This window comes from Triticum aestivum, chromosome 6A, assembly GCF_018294505.1.
Source record: "Triticum aestivum cultivar Chinese Spring chromosome 6A, IWGSC CS RefSeq v2.1, whole genome shotgun sequence".
Classification (NCBI taxonomy): domain Eukaryota; kingdom Viridiplantae; phylum Streptophyta; class Magnoliopsida; order Poales; family Poaceae; genus Triticum; species Triticum aestivum.
The window spans coordinates 161,341,507-161,351,106 of NC_057809.1; positions in this window are offsets into that span (position 1 = coordinate 161,341,507).

Sequence of the window (9,600 nt, forward strand, 5' to 3'; positions counted from 1 at the left end):
AGAGTGAGGGGAGCCCTGAGGTGAGAAAAGCAGATGAAAAACTTAGACAAGATCAACAAAGAGAAAATAAAGATAAGCGATGGAGGCGCTCACGCAGAGACCAGCGGCGGCTTCTTCACTTCCTTGCAGAAGCGGTTAGCTTCCGCGGCCGCCTCTTCCCGCTTGGTCACGGCGGCTGCTCCCTTGAACTTCTTCGACCGGCCACCAAGCATACTCGGCCCGGCCCGACGCTTCTTCGCACCGCCTTGAGCGTCCAAGCCGGCGGAGGAACTCGCGCTTGGCTGGCCGACTTTTGGCTGGCGACGCCGGGCGACTTGTCCCTCGGCCTCGTCGTCAGGCCAGTCGGCGAAAGTGGCCGAAGGCCTGGAGCCGCCTGCTTCTCCTCCTCCCTCGGCGTCGGCTTCCATGGCCGCCTCCCCCAAGTCGGGATCGTCGACGTTGCTCTCCGCCCGATCAGGGACAAACTGACGAGCCGGCCCTGCGGTGCCGGCCGAAGGAGGGACGAGAGGATTCTGATTCAAAACAAAAACAGTCAGACTTGACAAGTCAGACTCAGCAGCGAAGAAACAGAAGAAGAAGGAAGACGACTTACAATAGGAGGGGGGTTGGCGCGCGAATATGGCTCCTTGCCGAACCGCCAGTCCACCGAGAGACTGCAGTTCGCGATGTAGTTCACCGTCTTCGCCACCTCCGCGTGAGGCATGTCCTTGGAGCACATCCGACTCGGGTCCCGATGACCGCTCATCTGGCAGATCAGGTGAGGTCGGCCTTGAAGTGGGAGGACTCGGCGCGCCACGAAGGCGGCCAGCAAGTCGGCCCCGGTCAGGCCTGCCGACTGCGTCAGCACTCGGAGTCGCGCGACGGCGGCGGCACCAGCGGGAGACAGCGTCTTGGCTCGGTGTGACCAGCCGGGGAGCCTTCCATCCGGCGCGCCGGCTTTGTAAGCCGCCAAGTTGACCCAGTCGCCTTCTGGGGTGACGTTCTTCACATAAAAATATGACCGCTGCCACATCTTCACTGACTTAATCAATGCGATGGTGGGAAACGGATTGTCGGCCACTGATCTCCGCATCGCGATGATTGCACCGCACTGGGCCGGCACGCCGGCGACGTGTGTGCCGAGCTTGGATTGGAAGAACTCACCCCAGAGCTCGATGGTGGGGAGAACACCGAGGAAGCCTTCGCACACGGTGGCGAAGGCAGCCAGAAGCACCACCGTGTTCGGAGTAAGGTGGTGCGGCTGGAGCCCGTGGAACTCCAAGAAGGAGCAGAAGAAGCCGCTCGCCGGCAGTCCCATGCCGCGCATGAGGTGCGAGCGAAATATGAGCCGCTCGCCCTCCTCCTGCGCCGGTGATATCTCTCCCTCCGGTGCAAGGCGGACCCACACTAAGTCCCTGCCAGGCAGCCGCTGTGTCTGGTGGAGGATCTCGATGTCGTCGTCATCAACCTCGGAGCCATCCCACACTCCGGAGCGAATAGCAGGAGGCGCGGCGGCGGCGGAGGAGCTCATCGCTGCGGGCACAGCATGGTTCGGAGCAGCAGCGGCAAGAAGAAGAAGAGGCAAGAAGGAGTGAAAGGAAGTGGGGAGAATGGGCGCGTGTGCTTCGCCGCCCCCCTCCCCCCGCCTACTTGTAGGCTCGTGGGCTGAGAAGTCGAGGGGGCACTCATGGGATTAACTGCGCCTGGGACCCCACGACCCCCATGATTTACCACATGAAGTTACCACGTGCAATAACCGCGCGGGAACCCCAACCATCCGCGCGGCCGCAACGGATCCGTTCGCATGCCGAGGCGCGGTAGTGGCGGGCCCCGCCTGTAGGCCTGTCCTGTCGCGCGCGTGGGTGATCAGACTAGCTCCGCCACGTGGCACCTCGCGACGGGTCAACCACGGGCGGCAACCCGGAAGCATATCAGGCACGCCGCCTGAACTCCGCCGCAACGTTCAAACTTTTTTAGGGGCAAGTCGGCCTTGAGCAAGTCTGACTCCAACTAGTCGGCTTGACAGAAGACGGCTAGCGAAGCCCAGATCCAACCGCTGGAGAGAAGAAACCGTTGAGGCTCCATGACATGTCACCCTCGGAGCCTCACCAGCTTCGGAGACTACTGTCGAAGTAATGGGCCACGGGTTGGCTAACCCAGGCCCAGAACCTTTCAAGACATTGAGGTAGACTACGCCCCTCGAGACCCCAGGACAAAGAGCCGCCTTCTGAGAGTCGGCGGCGAGGCGGCCGGCTGCCCACTCAGGGCTGAGTCCTAGGGACGACTTCAGGATGAGCCGACTCCTGACTAGCGACTTCCAGAGAAGCCGTCCTTGGGGAGTCGGCCCGCGACGCCAACAACCCCCATGCCCTCATAAAGAGGGACGGGACGGGGAGTGGCCACAGTAAGGTCCACTCCCACCCCTTTTCCAAGGGCAGGCGTGGCTACAGTACGCCGTACCCGCGGAGATCTCCGCGCGGCATGAAACTATTGCCATGCCGGCCCTGACATCAGACCCAGGGGGCGGAGCCCTGTGCCCACGACAGCCTGCTGGTACGACCCAAGGATGATGGGTCCCACCAGTCGGCGGGCGTACGAAAGACAGCGAAAGCACCACCAGTCGGCCTGGATGGGAGTCATCCACCAGAAGTCGGCCGGCCCCTCCCAGGAGCCCCACGTGCCATTATTCAGACATGACAAGTAGTGGCCACAATGATCGCCCGCCAGACGGCAGGGCTGTCGCCACGACCTCATGACCGAGCATGCATTATTAGAGGCACGACTACAGTAATCTACAGCCGGCAAGACCCACCCGCGGCGGACGCGGCCTGTCGGCTCCACACCGAGCCAGTCGGCGGGCCCTAGGAGTCGGCGGATAAGACGGTGGCCAGAGAGACTGACGGCTGGGCCCGCGCCCAGCCGGATTACCATTGTACCCCTGGGGGTAGGCCTATATAAACCCCCAGGGCATCCATGCAAAGGGTGGGAATCCATTAGCACTAGACCAGATCATATAGGAAGGAGAGAGCTAGCCTTGCCTTCTCCTACCTCCAGGAAACAGCTCGAGGAGCAATCGTGTAAACACTTTGCCATAGTGATCATGCGGAGACCCCGTAGAGCAGCAGTAGGGGTATTATCTTCCCGGAGAGCCCTGAAGCTGGGTAAGATTCACCGGTGTGCACGTCTTCGCCTTATCCCGTTTCCAGGCACCGGCGACGTTCTACTCGCCCCCACCATGATAAGCCATCCTTTGGCATATGTCGCACCCAACCCCCGACACGGAGGGGCGGCACGTGAATACGGCTCCTTGCCGAACTGCCACTCTTCTTTGAGGTCGCAGCTCGCAAGATAATTCACCATATAGGCTACCTCCTCGTGAGGCTTTTCCTTGGTGCACATCCGACTCGGGTCCCGGTGCCCGCTCATATGGCAAATCATGTGGGGGTGACTTTGGAGTGGGAGCACTCGGCGCGCCACGAAGGCGGCCAGCACATCCGGCCCAGTCAGGCCCTCTGACTGCGTCAGCACTCGGAGTCGCGCGACGGCGCTGGCTCCTGTGGGCGTCAGCGTCCTGGACCGATGCGACCAGTTGGACTGCCTCCCCGCCGGCGGGCCGGCTACATAGGCCGGCAGATTGACCCATTCACCCTCCGTGGAGACGTTCTTAACGTAGAAGTACGAACATTGCCACATCTTCACCGACTTTATCAGCTTGATGGAGGGAAACGGGTTGTCGGCCCCCGACCTCCGCACGGCGATGAACGCGCCGCAGTGAGCCGGCACGCTCACGGCTTGGGTGCCGAGCTTGGAGTAGAAGAACTCCGCCCAGAGCTTGATGGTGGGGAGAACATTGAGGAAGCCTTCGCACAAGGTGACGAAGGCGGACAGCAGCACCACCGTGTTGGGGTGAGGTGGTGCGGCTGGAGTCTGTAGAACTCAAGAAAAGAGCGGAAGAAGCTGCTTGCCGGTAAGCCCAGGCCGCGTAGGCAGTGCGAGCGGAAGACGACCCGCTCGCCTTCCTGCGGCGCCAGCGACGTTTCCCCCTCCGTGTGAGGCGGACCCGCACGAGGTCCTCGCCGGGCAGCCGACGCGTCTTGCGGAGGAAATCGACGTGATCGTCGTGGACCTTTGAACCGTCCCAGGTGCCGGAGTGCGCCGTAGGGGTGTGACGGCGGAGGAAGAGCTCATTGTGAGCAGACCACCGCAGTGCTCGACGTAGCTTAAGGTGCAGCGGTGAGAGAGAAGAAGAAGAAGAAGCAATAAGGAGGAGGGACGCGCGTGCTCCGCCGCTCCCCCTCCTCCCCCTAGTTATAGCCTCATGGGCTGCGAAGCCGAGGGGGCGGTTGTGGGATCTACTACGCCCACTACCCCACGCCCCCCACGTTTATAGCGCAAAGTTACTGCACGCAGTAACTCCGCGGGAACCTCAACCGTCCACTCCGGCCACAACGGATCCGCTCGCGCGCCGAGGCGCGGTAGTGGCGGGCCCCGCCCGTAGGCATGTCCCGTCGCACATGTGGATGCCCAGACTAGCCCGGCCGCTTGATGCCACGTGACAAGCCCGAAACGGGTGGTGGCCTGGAGGCTTAGCAAGCACGCAACTAGGATCCCGCCAGGGCATTCGAATTTTTTTTGGACAAGTCAAGTTGGGTGAGTCCTACTCTTGCCAGTCGGCCCGGCAGAAATCAAATGAGGTTTTATCCTCAAATACTCGGAGAAAGAAACTGCTGAGGCTCCTCGGCTGATTGTCCGCGGCACCTCATCAGCTTCGGGGACTACTGTCAGAGTAATGGGCCACGGGTAGGCTAACCCGAGGCCCAAAACCTTTCAAGACATCGGGGCTGACTGCGCCCCTCGAGACGACAGATGAAGAGCCGCCTTCTGGGGGATGGCTGAAGGAACAGTCGGCTGCCCGCATGCAGCCGAGTCCTAGAGGCGAGGTCAAGACCGGCCGACTCCCGCCTGGCGGCTTCCAGTGAAGCCGGCCATCGGGAGTCGGCCCACGACACCAACAAAGCCCATGCCCTCATCAGGGGGATGGGACAGGGAGTGGCAATAGTGAAGCCCACTCGCTCCCCTTTTCGAGGAGATGGCTAGGCCACAGTGTGTTGTACCAACAGAGATCTTCGTCTGACACGGCACTGTTGCCATGCCATCCCTGACATCAGCAACAGTGGGCGGAGTCCTGTGCCCATGACGGCCTGTCAGTACGGACCACGGATGACGGGCCTTACCAGTCAGCGAGAGTCCCGAAGACGGCAAGAGCGCCACCAGTCGGACCGGCAGGGAGCTGGCCCCAGGGAGTCGGCCTGCCCCTCCTGCGGGTTCCCTGCGCCATTAACCAGACAAGACGGGGAGTGGCTATAGTGATCACCCGCAAGACGGAGGGCTGTAGCCATAACTCCATGACCAAGCCCGCGTCATTAGAAGCACGGCTACAGTAATCAGCAGCCGGCGAGACCCGCAAGCGGCGGGTACGGCCTGTCGGCTTCATACCAGATCAATCGGCGGGGCCCGCCAGTCGGCGGGCCCCAGCAGTCGGCGGAAGGGCCGGCAGGCGAAGAGACTGACGGCTGGGCCCTGCGCCCAAACAGTTTACCATTGTACCCCTGGGGGTAGGCCTATGTAAACCCGCCAGGGCACCCATGCAAAGGGTTTCCGATCCATTAGAACTAGACCAGATCATAGAGTGGGGAGAGAGCTGGCCCTGCCTTTTCCTACCTTCAGCACATAGCTCGAGGAGCGCCCTTGTATTCACTTTGCCTTAGTGATCATGCGGAGACCCCGCAGAGCAGGACTAGGGGTGTTATCTCCTAGGAGAGCCCCAAACCTGGGTAATGTACGCTGGCGTTCGTGTCTACGCCTCATCCCGTTTCAAGGCACCAGCGACGTTCTACTCGCCTCCACCATAATAAGCCATCCATTGGCATATGTCGCACCCAACCCCCGACAGTCACCGCAGGTCCTGGCCAACGGTGGGAATAGTATGGGTGGTGAGGCCTCTGCGGCATCACAATCGGCCACGGGAGGCAGGAGCATGCGGCAAGACCGGCGCTGCTTTGGGCGGCTGGAGCAAGAAGACCAGAGGTTGAAGAAGCACTATAGCCATTAGATGGCCATCATATGGTCACTGGAGCTAGAATCGTTCATATTAACTAAGTTGACAAAGCACTCCATCCCCGTCAACTTAGTAGGCCCACAAATCAGCCACCCACCAAGGTGGGTCCCAACTAGCAAGGGGAGTATTCATTTTTTTGTGCGTAATAAGGAGGCACTTCCGGTGGGTCCGAGCTGACAGCGGGGGGAACGTTTTTTTCGTGAAATATGGTGGCCCGTCCGGTGGGTCCCAGCAGTCAGGGGGGAAACATTTTTTTCGCCAAATACGATGGCCCGTCCTGTGGGTCCCTGCTGTCAGGTGGAGGAATAATTACTTTCCGCGTAATAAGGAGGCACTTCCTTGCGGCTGACGTGGACCCAGCTGTCAGCCTCTCCACGTATAGTACTCTTCCGATGGAAGTCATTCCTTGACCACGTTGACCACGCCGCGCCGAGAGTATTAGGGAGGTGGACGACGGAGAGTTCTAGGAAGGGGACGACACGGAGCCGGGGAAGACGTGGCAGTGGATGCCCATGCGTAGAGGAGTAAAAGGGTTCGCTGCGGTGTAAGGCTACCGTCGCCGCAGAATAACAAGGGGTGTGGGTGAGTAGAGGGATGGCCTGGCCAGCGGTGGGAGTAGTAGGGGCAGTGAGGCCTCCGCCACATCGCAGCTGGCCACGGGAGGCAAGAGCACGAGGCACGACCGGCGCTGGTTTGGGCGGCTGGAGCAAGAAGACCAGAGGTTGAAGAAGCACTACGGTCGTTGGATGGACATCGTACGGTCACTGGAGCTAGAATCGTGTATATTGACTAAGTTGACAAAGCCATCTGTCCCCATCAACTTAGTAGGCCCACAAGTCAGCCTGCCACTATACTGGGTCCCAGCTAGCAGGGGGAGTATTCATTTTTTTGTGCGTAATAAGGAGGCACTTCCTTGCGTGCGAAGATATAGCTGGTGGGTCCAAGCTGTCAGCAGCGGTAATGTTTTTTCGTGAAATACAAAGGCCCTTTCGGTGGGTCCCAGATGTCAGGTGGAGGAATCATTATTTTGCGCGTAATAAGGAGGCATTTCCTTGCGTGCGGCCATGGACCCAGCTGTCAGCCTCTCCACATACAGTCCACTTCAGATGCATGTCAGTCGTTGACCACGTTGACCAGGCCGTGCCGAGAGCACCAGGGCGGTGGATGACGGCGAGGCCTAGGAAGGGAACGACACGGAGGCAGGGAAGACTCGGCTGTTGTTTCCCACGCGGAGGGGAGTACGACTGTACGAGGGTTTACTGGTTCGTCTGTCGTCTCCAGAGAATAACAACAGGTGTGGGTGAGTAGAGGGATGGCTAGGCCAGCGATGGGAGTACGGTGGGGCAGTGAGGCCTGCGCGACAGCACAGCCGGCCGCAGGGAGGAGAGAGCAGGCAGTCCCGCCGGTGCTTGTTTGTGCGGCTGGAGCAGGAAGAGCAGAGATTGAAGAAGCACGACGACCATTGGATGGACATCCAACAGTCACTGCTTGTGCATCAACCTTTTTTTTAGGAAAGCTTCAAATCTGTGGAAAACATTATACAGCCCATCTGCCATTATTCCTAATAATTTACAACCCATTTTCCAATTCTTAAGGTTTTTTTGGAGCCCATATTCTTTTTGTTTGCATTACAGCCCATATTGTGGCCACGGTTAAAAAATTATATGAAACTTCGCATATTTTGGTGCGGTCCGAACTGTTTTTAATCCCGAAATTTTGAGTCAGATTCAAACTGATTTTAAAAATAAATATATATCAATATAAAATCCAACAAATTGTCCATGCATAAAAAGCAATGAAATTTAAAATCTCAAAATGAAAAAAAGAAATTTGAAACTAATTGCCAGTTTGATGTGTTTTAAAAATGTACAACCCATTTCTCATTACTGATAGGCCATTTTCTCGGCCAACCGAATGAAGCACTCCTCATCTTGAAAGATTTGCAGCCCAACAGGCCTGACAAAGCGACTTACTTCGCAAATCACAAAAAAATGGGCTGTGGCCATGGACCCAACTGCGGCCATGGACCCAGCTGTCAGCCTCTCCATGTACAGTACCATTCTGATGGAAGTCGGTCATTGACCACATTGACCATGCCGTGCCGAGAGCACCAAGGCGGTGGACGACGGTGAGTCCTAGGAAGGGGACAACACGGAGCCGGGGAAGACGCGGCAGTCGATGCCCACGCAGAGAGGAGTACGAGGGTTCACTGGTTTGACTGCGGTGTGAGGCTGCCGTCGCCACAAAATAACAGGGGGTGTGGGTGAGTAGAGGGATGCCCTGGCCAGTGATGGGAGTAGTAGGGGGCGGTGAGGCCTCCGCGGTATCACAGCCGGCCATGGGAGGCAGGAGCACGCGTCACGACCGGCACTGGTTTGGGCAGCTGGAGCAAGAAGACCAGAGGTTGAAGAAGCACTGCTGCCATTGGATGAACATCATATGGTAACTGGAGCTAGAATCATTCGTATTGACTAAGTTGACAAAGCCCTCCATCCCTGTCAACTTGGTAGGCCCACAAGTCAGCCTCCCACGATGCTGGATTCCAGCTGGCAGGGGGGTATTCATTTTTTTGTGCGTAATAAGGAGACACTTCCTTGCGTGCGAAGATAGCTGGTGGGTCCGACCTGTCAGCGGGGGGCACGTTTTTTTCCGAAATACAGAGGCCCTTCCGGTGGGTCCCAGATGTCAGGTGGAGGAATCAAAGACTTGAGAAGGCGTACAGAAAATGCTAGTGTACCAGTAAAGAGACGTTGCTGAGTTTTAGAAATAAGAGAGACGTGCTCCTGTAGCTGGTTCGAATCCAAACCTATACTATGACTATATATGGTGATATGCTACTCTACAAGTAATGAAACTGACATATCCAACGTTTGCTTCTCCTCTTCTCTACTTACTCTGCCTAGCATCAGAAGCTCTGGCCGCAGCAACCATGTCCGCTGGCTGCTCGTCCACCTGCTCTTCAGCAGGCAACAACCAAATATGCGCCAAGTCACCACCCGTAGCATCGCCTATGGGTCTCATCACACCCCTGCTGGCACGCGCACTGTAGCCGGTTGCTCATCGCAACCCGCCGCCGTTGGTGTGGTGCCACTGCTGCAAATCACGCAGAGTCATCTGTCGCATCTCAACCACAATCCTCAACCCTGGCCGAGTCTTCTACAAATACCCGAATCATGGGGTAATAATATGTTTAAGTGTTGTTTTGCTGCTTTCAATTGCTGATTTTTTTAATAGTTTGGTTGATGATCTTCCAATTTTATTCGTGTAGAAAAGGGAAGATTCGTGTGATTTGTATTTCTGGGAAGTTGCTGATGTGGGGGAGTGCAACTACGCTGATTATTTGGTTAGCCGAGGAATCCCAATACCAGCAGGTTGGGGTGTTGGACAAGTAACTGAAGGAACGGGAGAAGAGGAAGATGCAGAGCAGAAGGTTAAAGATGCAGTTCCTCTGATCATGGCCAAGCAACAGCTACTGAACGACCTTGATAGCAATGAGGAGATGA